The sequence below is a fragment of the Grammomys surdaster genome, unplaced genomic scaffold (genome assembly GCF_004785775.1).
Source record: "Grammomys surdaster isolate TR1022 unplaced genomic scaffold, NIH_TR_1.0 232, whole genome shotgun sequence".
Taxonomy (NCBI): domain Eukaryota; kingdom Metazoa; phylum Chordata; class Mammalia; order Rodentia; family Muridae; genus Grammomys; species Grammomys surdaster.
In genome coordinates, this window is record NW_021604677.1 from 927679 (window position 1) to 933778 (window position 6100).

Here is a 6100-nt window from a genome sequence, read left to right on the forward strand (position 1 = left end):
GGCTAAGAAGCAGAAAAAAGCTTTCCCCATGGATGACTTTTTATCTGTGCTGCCACTGGACAGGGCTACCACATTTAAAGTCAGTCTTTCTACTTCAGTTAGCCTGATGGTGGAAGTCCCTCACAGGTATGACCAGTCAGTTGGCAGTCAAGATTAACAATCACACATAGTAAAGCTAAATGTCAAACTAAATATATATATATATATATATTATATAATATATATATATTACTTTAAAATATATTTAAATATATATATATTACTTTAAAATATATATATTACTTTAAAATTTATCCTAGTATGATCTTAATCTTCATGAGAGAAAAATTTTTGTAATTATGATTGAATTGAGATTTTTTTCTATTTAATTCAAAATGCAAAACTAAATTCGGGTGATTTTATTTACTTATGTTTCAATAAAAGAAAAATACTAGCTTTCTTAACCACTAGATCAAAATGAATTAGTACCACATAAGATTATTTATAAATAACATGAACATACTATATGGGCTTACACACACACACACACGTATGTGTATGTGTATATGTACAGCTTGGTAGGGAATTTTTTTTTAATACAAATGCTTTATTTAACAGTCACAGGTCATTCCATGGCTAAGTAGTGGATATTCCAGGACCCAGCAGCAAGGTCAGCGCAACCTCTGAGCTTCTCTTTCTGGCTCCAGCAGGGTGAGCACATCACCCTCTCGAATGGGGCATTTGACATTTCGGATGATAGAGTGGCTGGTGTCATCCATAAATTCCACTCACACCTGCGTGCACTGTCCCTGTGAACCGGTCCTGCCCAGCACTTTGGTTACCCTAGCCAGCTTGATGGGCTGCACGCGACTCGTGTCCATGATGGCGGCGATCTGGCAGAGAGGGGGAATTTATTTCTTCATCAACACAGAGTGACATACAGATACTGAGTTGTCTGGACTCACTCAACTGATGTGTTTTCATCTCCACATCTGAACCATTGACATTTGCTGCCTGCTCAATCACTCATCTCTGTCTCTACGCTTCCTATTATACCTGTTTTCCAGTCATGCAACATTTTGGCAAGGCATGCTTATGATCTGTGTCAGTATTTCCACTTTGGCCAAACCTCAGGAATGGCATATATAGCTTGGTCAGGCTAGCCACTTTTGTCCTGGGAATACTTTTGTTCCTGCCCATCACGTTAAAGCTTGTCTCTAACTACATCAACAGATTGGCAGTTAATGTACATGACTTGAAACTGAAAATGGACCCTCAGACAGAGCTATTAATTTAACAAGCTGGCAAGCCAAGGATAGGTAATATTCTGCATTGAGCCTTACCAACCTAAGACAGAACCAGTTTTTAGTACTAATTTTTATTTTTATTTGCTTACAACTAACTTTCATTATAAATTTTTTTTACACAAAGATATCTATATTATCTTTCTTATTCTCTCCCTCATGCCCTTCTACTCCTTTGTACTTTCATGGTGACCCACATTCTGTTTTCTTGATAAAATGTCTGGTATTGTGCACAATGGAAAAAGAAAGATTACTGTGAAACATGTAACATTTCAGGCTCTGGGCCCTTGTGCACGTTGCCATTGCTATTACTCTCTTTCACCAGTGCTACTTGAAAAACTGCTGTGGGTTTTCTATTCTTATCAACGTTGAATATCACATTTATCCTCTGCACCTGCCCTTGCTGAGCTTCTCTGCAGATATATGTCCTCCTCCTGTCACTTCCTTGTGGCTCACTGCTCACTAGAACAACATGCTTCAGAGCCCACCTAGGGAAACTTCTCAGAGAAATGTCAAGATGTGTGTACAATTTTACAAGTGCCAACCAAGATTTTTTTTAAAAAAAAAAATAGATTATTATTACCACAAACACCTATTATACTTTCTGAAACAGCTTAGTAAATATGTTTTAAATACATGAACCACAATGAATTACAAAGAAAATCAGTATGCCTTTTCCCTCACTAAATTGTATATTTTAATTATACTCATTTCATGATACTATTATAACTTTCTCTATGTATATAAAATCTACACACAATTTTTCTACCACTGTGATATGGCTATTCCCTAACCTATGATACGCTACAATTTGAATTTAAACAGTTTTTTAATATACATAGCAAATTTGTAGGCTGAGTACTTTTTATTAAAAGTTGTTTTGACCTAGAATTCACATTTCCTTTATGTGGCCAATGATAACTAGGCTAACATGTCCTCAATTAAATCTTACAAGACACCAAATTGATTGAAGCAAAGTTTCTAGGCTGTTTAAAATTCTGACTTCTTTTAATTTTTCTAGATAATTATAACAATATAAAAAGAAAATGGAAGAAGCACTTTTCTCTACTATTAGGGAGACATGACCTTTCAACCCTAATAGTTCATAATTTCCACAAGTGGCAAATGACTGTTACTAGTCACCCACAGCTGTCATAGGTTATAGAGCAATTAAGACCTTCTCAAGAGATCATAATGATTATTTTTTCCTTTGCAACATCACGGCAAGAAACAAATGACATCCAGCTACATTTAAGTCATTTTAATGATTTGATTGGATCACATTTATCATTAGAAGAAAGAAACATACAGGGCACATTTTGATAATCTTTCTACAAATGACTGCTTCTATTGCATTACAGGATGCTCTCAGTGAAACAAAATAATGGTTCCCTGAAATGTTCATCACTTCATATTGATGCATAACAACAGCCCACTTTTCTACATTTTATGGGCTCCATCCTTTTCTCCATAAGGTCTCATAACCTACATATTGTATGCATAGAAAGGCATATAGCTATGACCAGAAGAAATCACTTTTGAAAGCAGACATATCTAAGACTTTAAAATGATTTTGGAGACAAGAGTGATGAGCAAATCTCTAGGACTGGCTAGAATGACAGGTACAGATAAAGTCAAGTTCTGGTTATCAAGAAACGATGGGATGAAGCTCAGTGTTTAAGACAAGCACGCAGAAATATGCTGCCTATAGGCTCCTCAACAAACCCTGAGGTCTAGATGACAGCTTCCATTTTCACTTACTGCTTTCAAAGGATAGATGACAAGTGCTAGATGAAGAAAAATGATAGACCTGATAGTACACATACAGAGCATGTTCCAGAATTTTTCTTATGAGTGCTAAAATTATTGATTTTACATCTCAAATCCAGATATAGTGTTAAATTGGAGGCAATGGTCCATATTACAAATTATATTAACCCATAGTAATTGAAATCATGAAATAAAGAAAGCTAAAAGTGGGTTAAAGAAGAGAGATCTGAAATTTAAATATCATTATTAAATTTAATATATAATTGATATTGTAGACAGTTCTTCAGTCCTCTATTACCTCTATAGTACTTTAAATTGGAGAAGTGAAAATTGTGGGGTTTTGTTTGTTTGTTTGTTGTTTTGATTTTTGGAGTTCATGGCTGCCACTCTCTGCTATTAAAATGGTCCATTGTTGCTTCCACTCACATTGCAGAAGAGAAAGATGGGGAAGAGACCATTTCCTTTAACATAGAGGGTAAAAGAATCCAGCAGAAGTACTAACTCTGAGTAATCTCATTACTTCCTCATGTCTATACCTCTTTTTTCTTTATTTACTTATTATTTAAAACCATTTTCATACCATACATTTTGATCATATTTTCCCCTCCTCCAACTTCTCTCAGATTCTACCAACCTCCCTACCCACACAACTTCATAACCTCTCTCTCTCCCTGCTTCCTCCCCATCACTCCCCTCCCACTACCTTCCTCTTTCTCAAAAAGAAAATCAAAACAAACAGAAATCATTAAGACCCAAAATTCCAAACTAAAATGCACACAAAGTTCAAGGAGTCTATTTTGTGATGACCAGTTACTCCTGAGCATGGGGCCTGAATCAAAGTGTGATTGATATTTCCAATGTCATTCTAAGGTAGGAAACTGGTTTTCTCTTTCCCAGCAGGTATCAATTGCAAATAGCTTCTTGGTCAGGGGAAGGACTTCCCATTCACTTCCTCTTTTCCATCTTGGAATTTTATCTGGCTTAAATTTGTATAAGTTTTATTTATGCTATCATCACCATCTCTGTGAATTTATTTGTGTTACAGCCCTGTTGTGTCCTGTTCCATGGAGTCATACACCAGCTCTGGCTCTTAACAATCTTTCTACTTCTGCTTCCTCATAGATCCCTAAATCTTGATGAGAGGACATCCTGTCTGGAGTTTAGTCCTCCAAAACCTCACTCTCTGATCATTGTCCAGATGTTGATCTCTGTGTTAATTACCATATGCTGCCAAAAATAGAAGCTTCTCTGATGAGTATTGAGTAATGAACTCATCTACGTGTATAGCAATATATCCATATGAGTATGAGTATGCTATGTTAGTTTAGCAAAACAACAGTAGTAGATTTTCCCAGAAAGACTATTGTTGGTATCAGGCTGGAACCCAGTAACATCACATTTAGGCAACCCCTACAGCATTGCCAAGGCAACCACCATACACTCCCAGAGTCCACCTGGCTATCTCACCTTTACCTGCGAAAGGCTATGTCACTGCCCGTATAAAACAGGCAGAACTCCCTGACCTTTCTCTCTTTCTCTTCCATCTTCCCCCATTTCTCTCCCCCCACCTTTGCCCTATCTCCTGAATAACCTCCCACCCCCCCGGAACCATTTGGTCTGGTGTTGTCTGTTCTAAGCTGCATATCGAAGTCTAACACTGATGCATTGGCTGAGACTGAATACTTCGGTTACCTCCACAAGCTGGGCAGCTCCTGCCAGCTGCCAGCTGCTGTGACTGTGCAGGACCCAGCTCTGCCATCAGGGCCGCTGCCGCTGCCACTGCTACACCAAGTGGACTCCATCTGCTGCTACCTGCCATCACTGACCGCATTATTTCCACCACTGCCACAGACTAACTCCATACACTGCTGTAAGGCTCACAAAACTTCCACCACATGAGCTATGCCACTGTGGCCCCCACATGGTGCTCTGACATGTGGGCTGGGCAGCCAGACAGGCCTACACAGACCTCATGGTTCCACCTTTCCTGATACCAGACTGCATAAGCTTGCAAACACACACTGGCATATTAATTGGTAAGGAGCTTCCAATTGGTGTGAGGGGCCCTGGATACCCAGAAAGAGCCTGGCCAGCCTTCCCTGGGCTGTGGGGCTGGTGGTTTACTGTCCCAGTCCATATGACTGACCTCTAGCTGACCTATGACTTAGGACATTGGCCACATTGGGTGACTCCCCTCTTTGAAAGTAGTTCACAGTCTCCCCCACACACCCTCCCTGCCAAGCTCTTGCAGCAGCTGGAAATCCTGCTACCAGGTTGAACTACTTTCTGGCGTTCTCCATGAGTTCGCCACAGCCCAGGCTCCTAGATATTCTCATAACAACCTGACATCTAGGCTGTTTGCCTGCCGACTTTTCTTTCGGGATGCCAATATGAATAGCTCGGTAACAGTCCCCACCCATGTCACTCAATGGGCACAACATTGTCTTCGACTGCACGCACAGACACCCCACTGGGTTGTCTCCTGAAAACCCTCAAAACTCTAAAATTAACACCTGATTTGAGGCCTTCCAAATTGATACACCTCTGCAATAAGGTCTGGATTCGGTACCCTCTAGATAATGGATTAAAGTGGCCACCTAATGGCATGATAGACCCAATCATTTTAAAGGGTATCCACACATACTGCCAGCAGTCTGGTAAATGGAAAAAGGTTCCCAACATCCAAGCATTTATCTACCTTCATTCTAATCCTTCTATGTGATCTGCCTGTTCCACATCCAAGGTTCTCCTAGCCAAGAAACCTACTCAACCCCATCAGATGCCACGCCCTTAAATACAGCTGATGAACCTCCTCCCTTCCATCAAAGATCTGTTTCCATGCCACCGAAAACCCAAACTGCTGCCTCGGTTTCTTCTTCTCACGAGGATACCTCAGAGTCTACTAGCCTGACCTCCCCAGACCCCTCCCCTCCTTCTGTGCCAGCTGCAGGCCATACTAATCGCCCTGCATTGGCACCAACCTTCACCCATCCTATCATGCGTTCTAAGGCCACAGCCAAACCTCCAATTCCTTCTCCTCCAGGGAC

At 40.1% G+C, this 6100-nt stretch overlaps 1 pseudogene; it reads right to left on the bottom strand.

Annotated features, from left to right (window-relative positions):
- Nucleotides 1-572: 572 nt before the first annotated feature.
- On the bottom strand, nt 573-860 carry LOC114626264 (annotated as a pseudogene).
- Between the last annotated feature and the right edge of the window lie 5240 nt (nt 861-6100).